Here is a 21534-nt window from a genome sequence, read left to right as displayed (position 1 = left end):
ACTTTTCGCCTTCAAAAACAGGTTAGGCCCGGAGGGCATTAAGCCGCTGACTAGTTCTATTACAGCTTTACTAGTCTCTAAGTGTTTAAATCGCCGAAGCTGCTGAGAAGACACAAAATCACGGTGTTAGGGTCAGTTTTTGGCGGTTTAGAAGCCCCCTCGTTCCACCCCCTCACCGTTCACTCTTAAACCCACATGACTCACTTGAACCACCCACTTGAGACCCCCGAACACCTAATACGTCCCCCTCACTTAGCCCGCCACTTTTCTACTCTGTTCCCCATCTCTCAGTTCAGGACATACTCGGCTTTTGTACTACGTCATCGCTCTACCCTCTTGCAGAGATTTTTCAACATTTTGCGTGAAAACGTTCGGACTTCTTCAGGCTAGTTTAATTCTTTGATCACTCAGCTCAAATTGTTTATGAACAGCAGTTGCTCGGTAAAGCAGCCGAAGCAAACAGTTTCACTATCGAAAAATGAAACCAAAAATAAAAACGGGATAACTCAGAGAATGTTGTTGAACGATGAAAAGAGTTCAATTCCTATTCGCGATTAAGAAATTTTTCTTCAGATCAAATTTTAGTAATCTAATTAGCAATGTAAAATGTTTATTGGTATTGATACCAAGAACTGTGTCCTCTCTGATAAACAAGAGTATGTCTAACTACAAAATCCAATCAAAGCGACTCGCAATTTAGAAATGTTTCTTTTGCCACAACTTTTTTCTTTTCTTTCAATCCCAATTGAGAGTTTCAATGGCGGCTGTTTCCCGGCTATCTGCCGGGTTTGCTTCATATTGTTGGTTGTATTAAATTGATATGTTAAGCGGATTTTAATTATTGTATGATATCTGCATTAAATTCTTGATTTTCATTTTACCATTTTACTTATATATCTTTTAATTGCTCTTAAGCTAAATTTGTAGCAATTGTTTTAGCCCTGCTAGTATTCACACTATTTCATATCAATTTTTGTCTAGTTGCTTTTTTTTCGTCTGAACAGAAACCACTTGTCTTTTTGGTTTTTAGAACTGAGATGTTCAGCAGTGATACACCGAAGCTGTCCTGAAAATTAAAACTCACATTATGAAGAGTTGTTTTTGGATTGGTTCCCCCCTACCCGCACTTTCATCCTCCCTCCCTGTGGAGATACTCCCTAAGCTTGAGCTAGCGACTACAGCAGCAAAGTTCGCGCCAGTTGGCTGAGAAAAATTAGTCCGACGCTAGTTGAATATGTTAATTGAATAAGAAAGTGAACATGCGAAGAAGATGCACATTTCGTAATAACTCTTAAGCGTACTTCAGCTCAAAATGTTCAGAAAACAATTTTTAACGAATTTTTGGATTTATGTTGAACAATGGAAAGTTCACCAATTCCAATTTGCGATCAAGAAATTTTTCTTCAGATCAAATTTTACTGCTTTAAGGAAAATTTGGGAAAGAAGTGGGAATGAAATTTTATTTTTTTTACGTTAATTGTCATTTTCTTTAACTTCGACTAGTGTTATTTACAATTGCTTGTAACTTTTTGCGAAGATTTCTGTCCTAAAATTAATGACAATATCGTCTTGAAATAAACATATTGTTCAATTTTAATCTTTAAAGCAATTTTGTTCTCGTAAATGAGGGGCAGCGGTGCGTGTAATTAGTTACTTTTAACATTGTATCCAAATTTTACTTGAGGATTCTGTTTGTTTTGATCTTTGCGAACCTTTAAATTTTTTTTATTTCTGATTTATTTTTGCTCCAATGAAACCCACTACCTGATTACTGACACCCTAGCTGTCAAAGTTTTTCTTTCATCTTAGCTTTTAATATTGATTGAAAACATGTTAACCGTGAAAAGTTTTAATGTTTTGTTTTTGGATCTCTGAAAGTATTCGTTTTAGTTGTCATTTCGCTGCTTTGTTCTGCCTTTTAGTTCTGCCAATTGGGGGATAAAATGAAGCGCTGTGTCGTGCATATTAAGCATCGATGGGCAAAATGAGTTAGAAAAAAAAACATTTTTGTTCTGGGTGCGATACATTTTTTTAATGTGCTTTCCTCATTTTCTGAGGTGTTCCTAAACGACACGACCGAATTGGCGTGTTTTGAATAACATGACCAGATATTGTTCAAATACTACCAATTCCCGCCGCTAGTCTAGAATTGCTTTTTTGGCTTTTGTCGTACTTAGGATGTTCTGCATTTTTGATAGGACCCAAAGCAAGTTCGTTACAATATGTTTGCACTCTTTGATCTTCCGCAAAGATGTGTACAAGCGATTTTTATTTCTTCGAATTGAATATTTGAATTGAATTCAGATTTAATACATCAAATTTATGCAAATACTTTCAACCTCAAAAAGCGAAATCAAAGAAACGAGATAAATTCCGGACAGTAAGACTTAGTGCATGAGTGCATCAATGTTCCTTAGAGTGGAATACTAACTTGTTTTATGTGGTTGTTATTAATAGCCACTTTCAGCCTCTCAAAGGCGTTTATTTTTGCGCTCTCCTTTTTGAAACTTGTTTAAACGTGTTTTTGTTTTACTTAAGTCACCGACTTAAGTACTTAGGATGTTCTGCATTTTTGATAGGACCCAAAGAAAGTTCGTTACAATATGTTTGCACTCTTTGATCTTCCGCAAAGATGTGTACAAGCGATTTTTATTTCTTCGCGAATTTTTCATTGGGAGTTTTTTGATCTCGAAATTCTGATTCTGATTTTTCATCTACTTAGTTAAAACCCGGGCTGCTAAAATTAGTTTAAGGAATTTGGTAAATTTTGTGAGTCTACGTTGGTGTCTACGTTTCAAGAAAAATTAATTTTTACGGCTAATAAAAGTTAACGGTTACGTCTGGTCTGGTTAATTGAGTAGTTTATCCTGTGTTTATATAATAGACTAAGGATATTTTCAGTTTTTTTGTGATCATGGGCTGATTTTAATCCGGTGGGAAATTTGGATCAATTTTAGGTTCTTGAAGTAATTGTCGGCTGTGCCTTTTGACCACTAAAATATTTTTAGTGATTACAAATCAATTAATAATTTGGGATTATTTTATATGGAGCATTTTTGGGACTTGCAGGACTTGAATGAGGAGGGTGCTGATTTTAAACATTTTTTTCACCGAAGACTACGTTGTCTTCTGTTTTAGGTGTTGTGCATTCGTTTTGCGATAATCGACTGCTGTTTTTTAGACAGTGCGCAACATTTTTCAAGGCGACAAAGTTGTAGTTTAGAGGTTTTATCTTCTCCTTTTAATTGCTCTCAATTGAAGCTTTTACCGATTATTGGGGTACTGTTGGTCTTTTTTATGCATTTTTTCTCGAGCAATGTCTTTTCTGAACATATTTGACTTTACGTTCTCAAAAACAGTAAAAAAAACTCTGGTTAAACCTGAGAACATAAGTATCTGTTTAGTGCTCTTTGAGTTCTACTAGCCTCTACTAGTTCAATTGCCGCACCTGTTATTAATGATTGTGTTGCAATGACGCTAAAAGAAGTCTGATCTTATGGTAGTGTTAAGTCTTTGAACATGAGTTTCAGCAGTTTTGACTCATTAATGGACGTATTATCTCAGCCGCCTTTTTTGCGCTCCTAATTTTTATTTTCTGCTTGATTATATTGTATTGGTACTCAGTCTTTTCTGGAGTTCTGTTCTTCACTATTTTTAAATGACTTTTAATTTTGAAAACGTGATTAAAGGTAAAGCCCAGGGACAGTAAGTTTCATTAAATGTCCTGAGCTTATTTTAGTCTATTATGTGCATTTTGTTCTGATGTGGCCAGAAAGGTGATAATTTGAAAAGATCATTTGGTGAAATTTTTGATCCCGAAATTGTGAAACGAAAAAATAAATGTTTTGAATGCAATAACCTCTAAAAGCTTAGGAAACGTTTGTAAACATATTTTGCTATTCCGCACTTCTCCTAGCCTGTAGTTTAGTATTTTTGTAGCGTTTTGCAGCCAAAAGTTGTTTCCGGGAACTGTAAAAAAAAATTAGAGACTAATTATGAATTTTGCTCTAATTCTTGTTTTTAAACTATATTTTTCCCCGTCTTTCTTAACAAGATGCCCGTAAGAAATTTTTTTGAAGAGTGTGTATTATTATATTTTTCACAATCTTTTTGACAGTTTATGTTTGCCTCTACTTGTCTTTTTTTGCGTCATGTAGGATATTAATTGGATGTCAATTCTCGGTTCTCCATTTAGAAGAAACATTTCCTTACATTATTATCTAGAATATCTACAATTTAAATGTTCTATTTGCTACAAAATTATTAGGCATGTTTGTCTGTTTGGCCCGTAAAGGTCAATTGGCTGAATGTTGAGTCAGAATTTCGAGTTTCCAGTTCAGATCTTGGGGTTGGGTTTTTCGTTGCCTCTTTTCGTTTTAAATAAGTCACTAATTTGACATTTGAAATCAGTTACCTCACTCATTATTTTTATTGAATTGAATTCAGAATTCATACATCAAATTTATGCAAATACTTTCAACCTCAAAAAGCGAAATCAAAGAAACGAGATAAATTCCGGACAGTAAGACTTAGTGCATGAGTGCATCAATGTTCCTTAGAGTGGAATACTAACTTGTTTTATGTGGTTGTTATTAATAGCCACTTTCAGCCTCTCAAAGGCGTTTATTTTTGCGCTCACCTTTTTGAAACTTGTTTAAACGTGTTTTTGTTTTACTTAAGTCACCGATTTTCAAATTTGATTTCTGTCCCTAACTCACTCACTGGTTCTACTGAATCGACTTTTTAAGTTAATTCTGCAAATAGTCAAGGTCAAAAAGCTAAATCAATACAAATGGGATTACAAATGAGGAATTTCTTGTCATTTTGATGCTTTCATGCTCCAGCTAATGGCTTGCATCACCCCGACACGTTTTTTTTTGTTCAATAATTTCAATTTCAATGAGCGTATTTGTTTTTAATTTTTTGTTTTTAGAAGATATTGTTTAATTGTTTAGATAAAATTTGGCTTATTTTCTTTGATCTGTTGTCATCCGTTCTCAGTAACGACGAACGACGGGTATCGTCAGCGTTCTAATGACCAGTAAATATATTTGAATTATGAGTTCTTTTTGTAGCTGATCCCTTTTTTTTTACTTTGACACCAATTATTTGCAAATGTTTAGTGAAATTTTTACGTCTTGCATTTATTTCTTTTTATTTTTGTCATGTATTGCCTTATTTATGTTATTAAGGATGCTGTATGTTTTTAGTGGTGGAATGCGCTGAAAAGTTTCGAAATTGAGTTGCGTTTTTAATGAATTTGAAATTTAGTAAGGAATTTTAAATTTTGCAAGGTTTTCTCATATATATATATATATATATATATATATATATATATATATATATATATGTATATATATATATATATATATACATTGCGTTTAATTGCTCGTGAAATAAGTTCATAGCAGTTTTGATAAACGTGTGTCTCTTTGTTTATGCAAAATTTTCGCTTGCATTTTTGACTTTTCGAGTGACTTTTACGCCCTTGACTTTTTGCATTTCGCGTGATCTAAAATTCTCTCTCAATCGCAATTTCAAGCATTTGAAGTCAAATGGGGGCGATTCAATACTAAAAGTCAAACGAAAAGTGCGCCGAAACGGATGCCATTTTTTACTTTAGATCTTAATGGCGGTATATGTTAACCTCTAATGTGGTTATTTGAAGCCCACTATTGAACTTACTAGTCCCATTTAAGCTCCCCCTCCCTCCCTCCTCCCCCACCTCCCCCCCCCCCCCACAAGCAGGCTGCAATTCATTAGAGCTCCCAGTAGTCGTTCGAGAGCATTTCTTCCGACGCTTAGTCGGTAATGTTTTTCTTACTTGGTCTATCATTGTTTTTCTTTTAGGATATGCGTCTTCTAGCCACCCACAGTGTGAATGCAATTGTTTTTATTTTTCTGGTTTTAATCACTAACACATAAATGAAAACGAGATTTTAAATATTTTAGTTGATGGTTTTTTTCTTTCGTGTCCGCAGGGCGATAGGCTTCGATTACAATCTCAGGCTGTTCGTCTATTGAAACTAACATCCGTTGTTTCAATAGCTGTGACAGCAAGCTATTATTGTTCTTGTATAGGTTTTTTCGTAATCAAGATTTTTTTTACGACCGTAATACTTCCCGAGTACTTCAAATCAGCTTTTTGTTAATTCTTTCTTGTAGTTTCCGCTGATTTGCATACCTGACCACATCTTTCATTTTTATTGGAACTGGAGTTTTTGTTCACTCGCTTGATTAATTGTTAAGTCTCAAGTGACTTACCTCACACTCAAAAACGACTTTCTCACTGTCAAAGCGATTTTTGCTGATTTTAATTGAATTTTATTTGAGGTCATGGGAAGTTTGTTGACCCTGTAGAAATTTTGTCGAAAGTTCCGTATCAAGAACAGGTTAATTGCCGAAGCAATTGCAAAGAATCTGATGCAATATTTTTAAATCGTTGTTTTGTTTTGCTGGGAGTTGAGATAGTTCGAGTTTGAGTTTCATTTCATGTATGACAATTGCGTACTAATATTAGTTACTGAATGAAATTGTTGAACAAAGTGATTAAATCCGTATGGCTTTGATAGAATGTAGCATTAAGTTCCGCTTGTCATGCTATTCTAAATTCACTGCTTGGAGCGCTATTCAATTTGGTTGTTGAGTTTGTAAGCTCAACCACCACATCGCTGGCCCTCTTTTCCTTCTCGAAAACATCTATTCCTTTTAGTACACGGGCGAGCTTCACTACTGGTCTCAGGCCCATTGATGGTCTCCTTAACTCTACCTAGATTATAATATCCACGCTTGTCGCTGTCTTGCTCAACTAAACGAGATCGCTTTCTTTAAGGGTTTCGTTTGTCGTAGATCGCCATTGATGCCGATTATTCAGAGTTAGCAGGTACTTCATACGAAATTTGTCCCAAATAAGGTTTGCATAGGCGTGAGTCTGTCGAAAGAGCTTTCGATGAACGACAAATTTCTCTTCTCATGGTAGACAGGGTAAGCAAATGTTCTTGTGGCCGATCAAGAAGTGATTTGGAGTCAATGTTTCCTAGTCATTAACGTCTGAACTGACTGGATTCAACAGTCTTGCGTTCAATATCTGCTCAATAATACACATCTTAGTCGAAAGAAGGTCCTCGGTGACTGATCTTTTCCCATTTCTGCATACATTTCTTTCTTTCAACTTTTCTCGAACCGTTCCAATACTCGTCAAAGTGAGGTGCTGCGGGTGGGCTGAAGTTCCATCTGATTCTTTGTTGAATTAGATGTTCTTCGATCCCTTCTTTGTTCCATGAAGCAACGCACTGTGCATACTCTGTTCAGCTCCAACAAATTTGTCCCGTTGTCGCTGATGTTTTTACCCGGTTTGCCTCTCGTGAAATAAATCTCATAATTGAATTGAGACAACTGTCTGTGTCCAACTCGGGTACCACTTCTATATGCACGGCTCTCATAGTTAGAGATGTGAACAGACAACAGCATCGCTTTGAGTTTCTTCGCGCAATCTTCACAGTGAAAGGGCCAAAGTAGTCAACTCAACATTTTTAAAGGCTGTTGAAGCATCTAACCGCTCTTCGGGTAGATCGGCCATTACTGCTGCTATCGTTCGTGCATTTCCCTTCTCGCAGGTAACTCACGATTTCTTTAATGATCTTAGGGCGTTTCGTATATCCAGGATCCACATCTTCTGCTGAACAATGTTTCTTACATGCTCAGTGCCCTCGTGTTGATTGTCCTTTTGCTCGTTTAGCAAGAATAAATCAACCGCATGATGTATCCAATGTAGCAATATTGGATGCTTTGCTTTAAAGTCTAATTAACTTTTGAATATTCTGCCTTTGGCTCGAATAAGTGCTTCATCCAGGAAGAGCTGCTGCCTTTGGAATTTCTTTTTCAGCTATGAGAGATATATTCACCGAACTATTCTTGCCGTAGTAGCTTGAAGATAATTGCCTTTGCTTTTTCCCTTTCTTCAACGCTGACTTCTAGTGTTGACGGTTTCTATTTGCTCAATGCTCGCTGTACGTATGCCACTGTATTCACTAGTGTGTTGAAGTAACTGAATCGTTCCCACTCAATAACAACTTTCCTTTCTTCAGCTTGTATCATGGAAACTGACAAAGGTATATTCTCTTCATCTGAGGAAAACATTTGATTAACTTGCTCTGGCCACTCACTTTTTGGTCCATTCAAACAGGCCGGCCTAGTGAGCCACTCACTCCTCAATGTCAATTGCTCTAGTGCCAATGGTCGCTGGGTTGTTGATACCGTTCACTTGTTTCCACAGTGAAACATCAGTTGCATCCAGTATTTCAGTTACTCGGTTGGCAACAAACACATGTTGGTTATGATTGTAGCTGTGTTTCCACTGCAATGCAGTAGTTGAGTCAGTAGTTCCAGCCATGGTATTGAAAGATGTCTTCTCATCGGTGCCACTCTGCATTTTCCAATGACAATTGCTAAGTTAGCTGAGTATTCTTTCGATTGTGAACGTAGATTGGCCACTGCCGATATCGTGTCTTCAGATGCGTCCGGGAACACATGAATTTCGGTTTGATCCCTCGCTTATCTTCTCTCGATGCTTGTTTCAGCTACATTTGGAAGATGTTCTTTCCACTTCAAAAATTCGGCTGCTTCACCAGGCTCAACTTCTCTGTTCGTTCCTCTGCACTTTTGAAGACTATCATCAGTAACAGTCCATTGTAGTACAAGCACTGAAGATCCCTCTGTATTGGGTTCCACTTCGACTTGCTTCGTGTTGCTTATTAACTTCGTTTTCTGGGATTGTTTTGGTAGCTGCATCAATGTTGCTTATCAACTTTTCCAGCTAAAATCCATGTGAGAGTGGTTGTAGTTGATTGAAGAGTTCAATTGGGGGTTTCTTCAGGGTTTTTGTACCGATTTGATGAAATTGTCAATGTAGAAGTTGTTTTTTTTGCTTTTGCTGCAATTAGATATATTTCTTCGTTGTCGAGTCCCACTCGCTTGAGAGCGTAGTTTGCACGAGTTGTAGAGCTCTTAGCTCCAAATACATGACTCTGATTTTCGTATATTTGCACAGGTTCGTTAGTCCTTGGACGCCATTGGAACCTCAAGCAACTTCTATCCTGTTCGGGAACTTGCAATTGTAGAAACATCGCTTCGATGTCAGTTTTCAGGGCTATTGATCCTTCTCAAAATCCGAATATCGTTCCAATCAACCCGTGGAGCAGATCATGTCCTGCTAGTAGCTTGTCGTTTAAGCATATTTCTTTGTGCTTCAATGCAGCATTGCAAACACGTCTTACTTTGCCATGTTTGTTCGGTTTTACTACTGGATGGTGTGAAAAGTAAACATTCTTTGCCGAAGTTGCCTTTCACGTTTCTACATCTGTAGCTATTGACTGCTGATACAAACTTTTCAGGTTTGGGTCTTTTTGGAATCTTCGCTCCAGTAGGTAATGCTGACCCAACGCTGAGCTGCAGTTGCTCGGTCGGTTTGGCTCTGGTTCACTCCGTAGCACTCCCATTTTGTACCGCTCGCCTGTGAACTTCGTCGTACTCTCTAGCATCTTTTGCGCCTGTAGTTCTTTCTGTGACTGACTGACGACTTTGATCTTGGAATCATAGTTTTCTATGTCCCAAGTTTGGGTATTCTCAGCCACTTTCACATCTTCTGTGAAGGTGAAATGACAAATGTTTTGCCCGCCATGTGTCCACTGACTAGCCATCCTAGCTCTGTTGGAACGGGGAAAGGTTCACTTCGTGTTCCTGTCTTGTAGTCCAATGGGCGTTGTAGCTCGTAAGCATCTTGACCAAGGATGATGCCAACTTCCATCAAGTTGAAGCGTGTGTTGGGTAGAACACTCAAGTAATTGAAGCTTTGCTTCAGCTTGTTAAAGTTGTACTTTGTGTTTCCCAAGGATATTGACGGGTGTGCAAACGCCTCGATTGAATGCACCTTTGAATGTAGTCCCTTTATTTTGAGAGGAATCTTTTCCGTCTTCAGGTCCTTTGTTCCATGTATACCAGCTATGTTGAGCGTCACATCGGTGCCTTGGGCTCGTAACTTCTCTTGCACACTTTGATCGATGAAGGAAACCGTTGATCCACTATCGAGGAAAGCGTATGTGTTCAGCCTGTTGGCACCGCTCTGTATTGAGACAGGAACTATCTGAAGAAAGCTAGTAACTTCGTTACTCTGTTTGGTTGTTGCTGCGCTTACGTTGACTGCGTGATTGCCTCGTCCGTTTGGTTTTCTTAGTGTAGCAATCGGTTGTGCTTCTTGATGCATCCTTTGATGCCGCACGCATTGACTTTACAATCTTTGATTGCATGTCCTTTGCCCAGACATCCATAACATAAGCGTTGCTTTCTCACTGCTGCGTCCCGATCATTCACACTCATGTTCCTGAATAGCGGACAGTTCCATATTTTATGAGCGCCATCAGCTAGCGGACAGTGATCACTTTGCGTTTGCTTCGTTTCTTTCACATTCGAACTTGCACTGAAGTTCGATGTTTTCGAGAACCGTTTGCCTCTATTTGTGCTTCTTCGGTCTTCTTGTCTTCGCTCTCCCTTGAATGCTGAAAACCCTTCGTGCACGAATGCTATCCTAGATAGCCATTTTTCCAACATAATTAGATCAGGCCAATCTTCATCTTTATCATCAACATAGAACCACCACTTCTCTTTGAGAACTTGAGGTAGTTTATCTACTGCCATTTACAGTGTCGAGCTCGATTGCAGATCACCAATCTACTTGTACTCTTTGAGCACATTCAAAAAGTTCTAAACAATAACCGAGAAACTGATCAGACCTGTTGAGTCGTGTGGTTTCACCTGACTTGCTTTGCAAAGACTCTCCAGTTGTGCATCAATGATCGCATGAGTCCTTCCAAATTTCTTTTCCAGATTAGACAGCAGTTTGCCTTCCACTGTTCGTGTCAACGGACCAAAGACAAGGAAAATTTTACACAGCCCAGCTCGTGTCAGCGGTTTCAAATCTCTCCGGATATTGTGTTTTTGCAGTGACTTTGGTGAACTGTATTATCAGCTATACTGTAGAACACCGTTGCATTACTTGATACTCACAGTTTCTAATAACTACTTCTTCAGCTTTGCTGAATAACAAATAGCTTCGCTTCAATTATGCAAAAATCTAAAATTTTCAAATAACCAATTGATCTCATTAGGTTTTTCGATGATATCTCCTTAACCACAATTACTATTGAGATAAAATTTCACAGGGTTATGAACCTTAGTTAGTAAAAATAACGCTAGGTAAACTGCGTTGGCGTGGCTGCCTTTCATATTTTATACCCAATCTTAATTCGTGAGCAAAAACTTCAATGTTTAATAACTCTTGTAAGAAGATTCAAACTTGAACAAACTTAGCACTGTACAATACTATCATTGGAGTAACCAAACGAAAAAGAAAAGAACTGTATTGGTTCAATGATCTTCGAGAAATTACAAAAAAAGTACCTCTTATTCAATTTTTCAAGAGTTAATTTAATGAACAACTTTGTTTTTCTCGATTGGCTTCAATAACCGCCAATATCAAAACTTTGCTAGGCTTTGTTAAGCTAATACGCGCCACTGACAAAGTGCTTTGCACAAATTTCTCTGACTTAGGAACTTCGTCCCTCAGAAAGAAAGTTTTGAGAATATGAAAGTTAATTCTCTTTTCAACAAGTCAAAGTTAAGTTGAAACTGTAGAATCACTAATAGGATCTACAGAAACAAGACACGATAACAATTAATATAACCAAAATTGCAAATTTCAACTTTTCGTAGTTTCTCATGCTCCCTTTATCCTGATAGTCACGTGAATTTTCATGTCAAAATTGCATCTCTGATTGGTTGTAGATAAAGTTGATGACTGAATGTGAACACTTTTCCATAACGTCACTTCTTTAGTGTAAATTTGATGTCATGGGAAGTTTGTTAACCATGTAAAAATTTTGTCGAATGTTTTGTATCAATAACAGACTGATTCGCAAAGCAATCGCAAAGAATTTGATGCACTATTGTTAAGTCATAGTATTGTTTTGCTGGGAGTTGAGATAGTTCGAGTTTGAGTTCCACTTCATGTATGACGATTGCGAACTAATAATAGTTACTGAATTTAAATGTTGAACAAAGTGAATAAATCCATATGGCTTCGATAGAATGTAGCATTAAATTTCGCTTGTCATGCTGTTCTAACTTCACTGCTTGAAGTGGCCTTGAGGCGCTATTCAGTTTGGTTGTTGAGGTAGTAAGCTCAGCCACCACAAAATGAATATTTCACGTGCTTCCAACAGCCCTCAGCTCAAGCATTGCTCTGCCCTTTAAACCGATGTGTTACTGTTTAGGAATCAAATTGATTATAGATTATCATTTTAATCTTACATCCATCAAGCAGTGTTGAGATTAAGCAAATAGTGTGATAATGTATCAAAACTTGGGCCTTATGCGCCAAAAAAAGCAACTCCCTGGTTACTATAGAAGTAACATCAACCCTATTATTCAATGTGGTATACTGGTTTTTGGATCTTGTAGTTTTTGCTGTTTGATGCATATTCCTGTTCTACAAAAGAAAATTCTAAAAAAATTTATATATTTATGGAAAACGGATGAGAGTTCGAACATTTTTCATAAAAACAAATTTTTTCATGTTTATGAATTTCACATTTATGAACTTCTGCAATTTTTCTTTATGTCCATTGCAAATTCACATGGAATAGAAAATCATTATTGTTTAATTGTTTATTTAATTTAAAACTCAATCAAAAACAAGGTCAGAAAAGGGGGTTTATTCAGGAAAATAATCTTGTGTAAGTGTAATGTGTGTAATAATTTGTGCAAAAATAATCTTTATAAAGGCTGCACATTATTTTTTAAAAATTTGATGAAAAGTCGCGGCACGCGACTTTTTAAAGGGTCTTATTAAGTAATGGTATCATTCTAGAAAAAGCATGGTTACTTTCAGAGAGTGACTCATCGCAAAATTAAATGCTCTTCCATACTAGATAATATAGTATTGGTAAATTACATTTACCAAGTACAGTCGTTAGGCTTGGTTCAAATCACACTGTTTGCTAATGCCTAAATCAGGGCAGTTTAAACAGAACCTATAGTTCCGTCTTTCTGTCCTTTCTAAGTCAATGATAAATTTGCTATGTTTCTATGTTGTAGTTTTACTGTTACTAAGATGAATAAATTCTTTCTTTCTTTATAACATTGACTTCCATTTTCGATCAGTGGGTATATAGTAGATAATAGGGGCCGCTTATTTTGGGCAAGTTCACAATCTAATTTTTATAGTCCAGTACTTCCGGTTTCCTGATTACCTCACATTACCAACTACCCTCCACGCATCCCGAACGCCTTCTTTCAACTTCACACCCCTTCATGTACCCCCGCATGCCACTATTTACTTCTCTATATTCACCCATAAGCACCAACAGGGACATACGATTTCAAGTTTGAAATTAAATTTGTCAATATTTATAAATTGTATTTATTTTGGTTGTCCATTTTGGTTATCAATTAGAACATTTCTCATTTATAATGGTTGCCTTTTCGTATTAACTAAGATAACCGCAGTTTTTATTGCACTGACAATTTTTTTCTTTGATTATTGATGTCTTGAGTGCAACGGTATGTAACGGGAGGATATTTCTGCATTTCAATTTAAAAGCTCTATGAACTGTTGTTAACATTACAAACAAACCATTTCTGGTGAGAGTTCTATGAATTTATTGACCAAAATTTTTTTTAAAAAATACCAGTGTGGTCTGTTAATTTTAGTGTTTTGTTTTAGGTGATTGAGCCTCAATGGTCTGATGACTCCGGTGCCCAGGGACGGCTGAAAAGTGTCAATCCAGCTTCTAAACAATGCAGGCAAGACCATTTCTGTGCGAACAGTCATTGCCTGTGAAGAGGGAAGTCGACGTCAAATCAAGTTGGACATGCTCAATTAACTTGAAACAGACAGCACATGGCCTTGATCTCAGGGAGGAATTAGCACACAGCACGGCTACACCATTATACCAATTGTCCTGCGCAGTCATTACATGCGCAGTTCGTGAGCTGGGAGAAAGTGTGATTGTGTTGTGTTGTTAACCGCGACAGCCGGACGGGGAGGAGACGGGGGAAGAAGCGTGTGGTCTGTGCGCCTGTTTGAAAAGACGTGACTGGATTATAATGCCGACTGATATACCATCCTGCGCCTTCCTTGTGCTTAATGAGAGGGTGGATATAAGAGAGGGTGGAATCTGGGCAGTCTTCTGTCGTTGTGACGTGTGTTTGTGGTTCTCTAGCAGTTGTGATTGTGTACATTGGCTTGAGTGCTGTGGTGTGATCTGGATTGGGCTGGCTTTGCTGGGTGTCTCTCTTGGGGGTTGAGGTGATGTTTTAAGGAGGACTGTTTAAGTGGCTCCTCTATTGGAAGTGACGCGTGTCTATTAAAATGGCTGCTGTTCTTTTGTTCATGCTCCTCTTTTACCCAATGCCCTTCCCACTGGGGCACACGGTATTACTATCCTTAACTTTACCACACCACAACTGTTACAGTTACGGAAGAGCAATCCCTTAACAGAACGCCAGCTAAGCAGTTAGTGTTTCACAGAAAGTAACGAGATACACAAGAGTACCGCATCAGTTTAGTTGCATTCTGATATGGCGTTTGATGATGTTTTGAGCTTTCAGTCGCTAATTGGGAATTTCAAATCAACTTATTGGAAATCGGGAATCAGATATCTATTTACGTGGGTTTCGTCTTATGGCCTTATAGTGCTAGCAAGATGCAATATTTATTGTGGCAAGTAAAGCGAACAGAATATAAGCAAAGAAATTAGTTTAATACTTTGGATAGAGACCACCGCGTATGCTTGGATTAGGGAGTGACAGAGAATTCAACCGGCCTAATTTGGGATTCTTCCCGGACGTTTTTATGATTTGACACGCGCGGGATCTACTGTTGTGACGTCAGTCGCCTGTGATTGGCTCAAAAAGTACAAAGAATGTTGAACAGCCAAAGTACGCAAATGGGATGGAGACAGTTGAAGTGAAAGGAGGCTCTTTCTGCTGGAGTTAAAAGTGCTTACAATGTCTTGAAAATGATTTTGTGCGGCTTTCCATGTTGATTATCCATTAAAACTGCATCATGTAATAGCCCCCTGATGACATGCATCCGAATTATGCTTCAAAAAGCGGCGGCTTTATCGCCTGGACCAATTTCTGGGCAATTAACGCAACACATTTTGACAGACCCGAAAGACCAAAAAGATCACATTTTGAAAGAGTCGGATCAAATTATGCCTCAATTAGGGGGCTTTCATGGATATAACTGAATGGTTCTAGCGATATTGGAGAGATACCTCAGTTAATAATTTTGAGAAATAAACAATTGTTTATTAGTGGAAAGATCAGGGATGACTTTCTATTGTTGTAAATGTATGACATGAGTGAAGCAGTAGCACTTTCGTGTTGGAGGCTTCTTTGGACTTAATTATCAGAATCTTGCCTTTTTTTTCATCAATTAATTTATTCACACTCGTTCACCACCTTCCTTCCCCTTCCTCTCCTCCTTCGCATCGTCATATTAGCCTATCTGTTAAATAATCTCTGCCACCATCACCACCACAAGACACCAACCAATCTGTTTCCTTTGATGTGACACACCGTATTCTTGTGCTCCTAAAACTATTTATGGTCCAAGACTAAGAAAAATATTCAAGACTAGGTAAATTGTTCGTCACGGACTTATCATATTTTTTATAGTCGTTGGGTTGACGCTTAAGTTTTTTGCTCTTTACAAGTAATTTGAAGTTTTTAATTTTTTTAATCATCGACAAATATTGTAAACGAATACACTGACGATTTTTTGAATTGTAACAGTTTATTATTCTGATTCTGGCTCGGAACTTAGTGGTTTTTTTTTACTAAATTAACTTACAAGCCCGCTATTGATAATGTATATAGACATGGAACCGCCATTATTAATATAAATGAGTGAAAGTAAATAGTAGAATTGGTTAGCTAATAAATAGTTTAGGATTTGGGGAAGAGGGTTTTTAGACATTTGGCGTAGATTAGCCTGACACCGATAACGGGTACTGACTATCCCTTTGTCAAGTTAATTCAGCCGGCTGATCAAAATTCATTTATGCTTATGCTCTGTGAAGTTGACCTGAATTAGTTGGGCTGTGCGTGAATAAAATGTAGCCTTGTCTGGTGTTTCTTTACATATGTATGGCGGTGGGCCAACACTCTCTCTAGCTTCAAAGAGAACTATTTGGCCTTAAATGGTGGAAATATCGGCATCAGTGTGTGCCCACGCAAGCAGCGACGCAGAGCCAACCCAGAGGGTGGTGTGTAAATAATTGCGTCCGGGTAGCGATGGGAGGGAGAGGGGGGAGGGTATAGATGCCTAGCTAAAAGACAAAAGAAAGAGACGGAATGAAATAAATTGCAAGTTAAATTTTCTGGACGAATTATGAGAAGTAGTGGCTTGTATGTTTTAACCCAGCATGAACCCTGTGGCTTGAAAGATGCGGGTTGACCAAATGCGGGGGTTAAGTCAAGCGCAGAGGCTTACTGTGATTTATGGTCTAATTTATGCACCCGTCTTAAATTGAAAGACCCCTCCCCCGCCATCGCTCAAATTCTCACTCGCCACCTTTCCTCATTTTCGTGCCTTGCTTTCTCCTTCGTGCCCACAAGCGACATCGATATGTGAACAAAGTGTTGTAACCTAAAAATCAATACCACCTTTGCTTAATTAGGGTCCGAGACCGTGAGGAGAAATAGCCTTCAGAGAAGGGAGGTTTGTTAACCGAAAAAAAGCGTCTACTGAATTATAAGTTTAAATTGCGAACATCAAATTGTTTCACGCCTTGCACTGATTATGTAAACGGGTCTTATAAGAGAGAGTGTAGCTTTTAGGGATTGTCGGATTTTAAATGTTGAGTTTTCAAGTAATGGGGAATTTTGCGTTGCAGCATAAGTAGGAACATCTTCACAAAATGTTCGTCTTGGATCATGGGGGAATATTGTTTTGAGATTGCATAACTGCTTAATCATATCATCGCATGTTAGGCATTAATCACCCAAGATCACTCACTCTACAGTTGTGTATAGAAATCACCTTTCTATTGTTTTGCCATTTGCGATTGGAACCGTTTTACTAGTGTCTATTCGCTTAGCTGTGCTAAGATGACCAACAAATTGTTTCATTTATATTTACAGGTATATGCTAACTATACGATACCAGCACTACTAACAAAATGATGAGCGATAACTTGTTGTACAAAAAATGAAAGATATCTTGCGATACATTCCCAGTTTAAATTTGGTCTTTATTATTATGTATGATTGGACTAAATGAGATCAAATGAAACTCAATTCCCAGAATTATATTCCAAGGACCCCCTAACTTCTCAAACCTGGTGCTATTACTATCCGAAATTACTCACGTAGAAATCAAAACTTTCCTCCTCAGACACTAGTTACGACACAATTGTTAATTATTTTAGATCTCTGCTTTATTTTTCTGGACATTTAGCCGACGACCCGCCCTGTCTTCATTAGATCAAACCCCATTCTGCCCGAAATTCAGAAACGGTGGAGAAGTGGAATTGTTGTACAGATAGATATCAACAAAGTTGATCTCGAGAGTTTAAAATGTTAAACCTTAATAATAGTAAAGTAATTTTCTTACGAGAGATGTTTAATAACTCCGACGCCTAATTTATAATGCAATCTTCAAAGTGTAAATATTTTTCTGATGCAATTGGAATTGTGCAATAGTTTAACCATGTGTAATAATTCAGATTTCATCAGCCACATAAATTTGTGCTTGGAAAGCGGTTATTACTACTATTATATCTAATTAACTTAACGCAGTCATTTTATTGTTTGAGTTTTTATCAATCTTTCTGTTACGTTTAAATTTTATGAAAATTAACCTCTTTAAATTTTGTACCATAAATTTTGAATTCATTGAATTAACTATTTCAAATGACTTTTTTAAAATAGAAAGTACATAAGATCTCTCGTAGGTTGGCAATCTTTTTAGTCATCAGCTTCAGAAGGGCAGCTGAGTGTGTTTTCTCATGTGCAATGGCTAGTTGCTTTTGATCATAAAAGATGTCAATCTTCATTAACAATGACATGGATTTTGCCTGTAAAATATTTGCATACTTACTGTTCAGGTTATTTTTTCATTCTTTTTCTTTGTTTTTTTTTTCATTGGAACATTTCTTGGGGCAGGTTTCATTGTTCTGTTTTTAGTTCTTGCTAAAAAACCGATGCCATTTTACCGCTTTTCATACCTTTTTTTAATTTTTATGCGCTTTTTGTGTCTCGATTTCGAGTTATGGCAGTGTTTTCAAATCTGGCATTTGAAGAGTACAAAGAAATTATCAGAAATCAAAGTATGAAAATATGATCAGAAAAGGTATCGGTCTGTTTTGGAAGCCATAGTGTTAGTGATAATGGGGCTGACTTTTCTTGAATCATTTTCTTGACCAACAAAGGTTTGCCATTGTGAAAAATTTATACCATGTGTTTGCAAAAATAATTGCTTGTATTTCTTGATTAAAAGAATAACGTCAATGAAGCAATTTGCTGAAATTCTGGGCCGGTGTTTTTTGACACCAATCGTGTTCTGTTGAAAAAAGCATCAGTGCGATCCAATATGTACATTATGGTACCACAATTTGTGCTCTTTAAGTGTTACTTCTGCTCAAAACGTTTGATTTCCTCTAAAGCGTTAAGAAATACGTAAAATTGTGAAATTTTCAACGAGATTTCATTCTAATTCGCTTACACAGAAACGATGATTAAGCTGCTTTTTTTACTATTTGCCACGCTGTTGCGATTCGAAATATTCAATTTTCACGTACAAAATTTAAAGGAAGCCAGTTTATAATCAAGATCTAGTAAACAGCATGCATACAGACGATAACAAAACAAAGTAACATGCTCAAGTTTCATAGTTTTGAAATTTTGAAAAATATTGACAATAAATGCATTTATATGGCTTTATTTTTCAACAACCTGATGTTCCTGTGAATGGATTATAGATTTTGAGCATTTTCGCTAACGGGAAAAGAGTGGGCGGTCAGAAAATAGTACCGATTCTACTAATACAATTTAAAAAAATGGGTGATTTGGAAGTAAGAACTACGAAAGACAGTTTTCGCTATTTGGAAGAAGTGTCGGAAAATTGGCTCAGATGTCGTTAGAAACTTTTGTGGAAACTATTATAACCGTCTGGTTGATGTTTAAAAAGCTGAAAACGTAATGTATCATTACTAGAGAACAGATTTCAACTCAAAATGTTTTAATGATGTCTGTGGCGCTTTTTAAAATTCCTTTAGGGGGTGTACGTTTGTTTGTGGTACCATAGTGTATATACCGAATTGAACTGAATGAAAATGGCTAATTTTATGATTACCTTTATTTATTTTTTTAAATTGGTCTATTTGGTTACAATTAGAAACTCCTTTGTCCGCGAATTTCTTGTTGGAGAACACGGACAAAGTTGGAGTGTTGCCGAAGTTGACCTTAAATACTGTTGCTAACTTTTGGCTATTCAGTCAAACTGACTTTGATGGAGCATTACATTTAGCAGAATTGTTCGAAAATCGGCCATGTATTGCTTTTCAATTGAAATAAAATTTCTAATCCCTTGCTTTCCTACAATTTTACCTTTTTTTTAAAGAATTTTAGAACGGCATATTTGAACTTGCTTTTGCTTTTTTAGATCACATTAATTAATTCTTCTTGATACAGGCTGTGAAGATGATTCGTTCGGGGGTCGGTATTTAATTTGGTAAGCTGCTCTCAAACAATTTTTTGTTTAATTCGCTTTTTAATGCAATTGATTGCTTGTTATTTCGGTCTGACAATTTTGAGAAAATTGAAGTAAACTAATAAATCTTGAGAGCATGGAGTTGCAATTCAGTTCTGTTAGAATTTTTTGGTCTCTCCGGCTCCCCAAAACGACTGAAAATGCATACAATCATGGTGCAAAAGGCAACAGGATTTACTGTAGGTTCGGACCCCCAACTTTTGTCGCTTTTTTTCTCCCTTCATACTCAGTGAAGTTGGCCTGCCTAGCTGCAACCAAAGTCTGCGCCACGCTGTCGTTTCAAAGCAATCCGCCAGTCGTTAGTGGCTTTTGTTTTAATACAGTTGTCCAATGGGTTTATATTCTCTTGGTTTCGTTTTCTAAATATGCCTAGACCATAATTAGTATAAAATTATTTTTTTGTGTGGCATGGAAATTATTAATTTTTGAAGGTGAACAACGGATTTTTCCAAGACAGATGTAATGTAGTTTTTCAATATGATCTGAAGATCAAAACTTTGTTGCAGTTTTCCTTTCGCTCATGCTTGGCATTGAACTTAAATGAATGGTATTTGTTTCTGTTTTTCTTCTCTTTCTCGAGTATTTTTTTTGTTTCTCTCAACTTGTAAATTTCGTTGTAAGCATACTATTATGTAGAAAACTAAAATTTTATGGAAAGAGAATTGGTTTACTTTGCTATCTTTATTACGCATTTTTTGCTAGGACAGTTATATTCACGATTGAGCAGAATTATATTAAGTGCTTCCGAAAGAAGTGTCGTGGTCTCGAGCACGAGTAACAAGAATTTTATTATTTTAAGATTATTATTATTTATAGTCCGTATCATCATAAAAATTTACAGATCCGTCTAGATTTAGATAAACTGATTTGGGTTAATTTACACCTTAGTTGTGAACAAGTTTCCCCCCTTGCCGTATATGACAAGTACTAGTGCAGTTTTTTGCACTTAACACATTGTTCTCCCTACCTGAGAACATATCATTTCTATCTACTGAGAGGGTCGGAGAGTTGGTTTCTGATCATATCTGGTGGTGGGAACGTCGAATCTATCACACAAGTTTATGGCTTATGTACACTGATAAACTTGCGGTTGGTATGAACAAATTTGAATCGAGGATTCGGTTCAAATTAGAAGCCATTGTTCAATTTCACTTCACCAAACATCAGGTAAGAAAGTTTTCTTTATGTATCGAAGTTTTAACTTAAGTTGCTAAGTTCGCCACTTCTCGATGTATCACATCCTCCCTCCTTTTTAAACAAGTTTGTAGGAATAGCGTCTCCAAATCTTTCTGGTTGTTTTTATTTCTGCTTGAAGTTCTTGTGGCCAGTGAAAGTTGTTCCCCTTCAACTACTGAGGTTTTTTCAGTAGAGTTGGGTGATGCCACGTCTATGTCGTCCCTATTGCTCTCAGACTGTGAGTCAGTAGATTCAGTCTTGATCTCAGGTTACAGCCGTGCAATTTAGTTGTCACTAACAAGCACTGTCTTGTTTGAATTCTACGGCTGAATGAACGAAGTGTTCATTCCCTTACAGATAATGAAAGTAGCTGGAACCGTTGGTGAACTGTTCGTCGGTTTGAAGAGGACTCGTTCACACAGATCAAAATCAGTGACTGCTGGAAGTCTTACTTTGCGTCACAGTAACAGTTCTACAGTTTTGCCCCGCGTCTTGGAAGTGTTCCGATGTGTCATCAAAGCCCG

At 37.1% G+C, this 21534-nt stretch overlaps 1 protein-coding gene across 1 annotated transcript in view; it reads left to right on the top strand.

The window, feature by feature from the left end:
- LOC142345753 (potassium voltage-gated channel subfamily A member 1-like) overlaps positions 1–15689 on the top strand; it is a 488213-nt gene extending 472524 nt beyond the window's left edge. Inside the window, exon 3 of the mRNA XM_075398056.1 lies at positions 13778–15689. The gene's annotated coding sequence lies outside the window, so the exon portion shown is untranslated. The remainder of the gene's footprint in view (positions 1–13777) is intronic.
- The last annotated feature ends 5845 nt before the right edge of the window (positions 15690–21534 follow it).

This window comes from Convolutriloba macropyga, chromosome 9 (genome assembly GCF_964194025.1).
Source record: "Convolutriloba macropyga chromosome 9, txConMacr16.3, whole genome shotgun sequence".
Classification (NCBI taxonomy): domain Eukaryota; kingdom Metazoa; phylum Xenacoelomorpha; order Acoela; family Convolutidae; genus Convolutriloba; species Convolutriloba macropyga.
The sequence above is the reverse complement of the archived record's forward strand: the minus strand, read 5'-3'. Positions and strand labels throughout refer to the sequence as shown.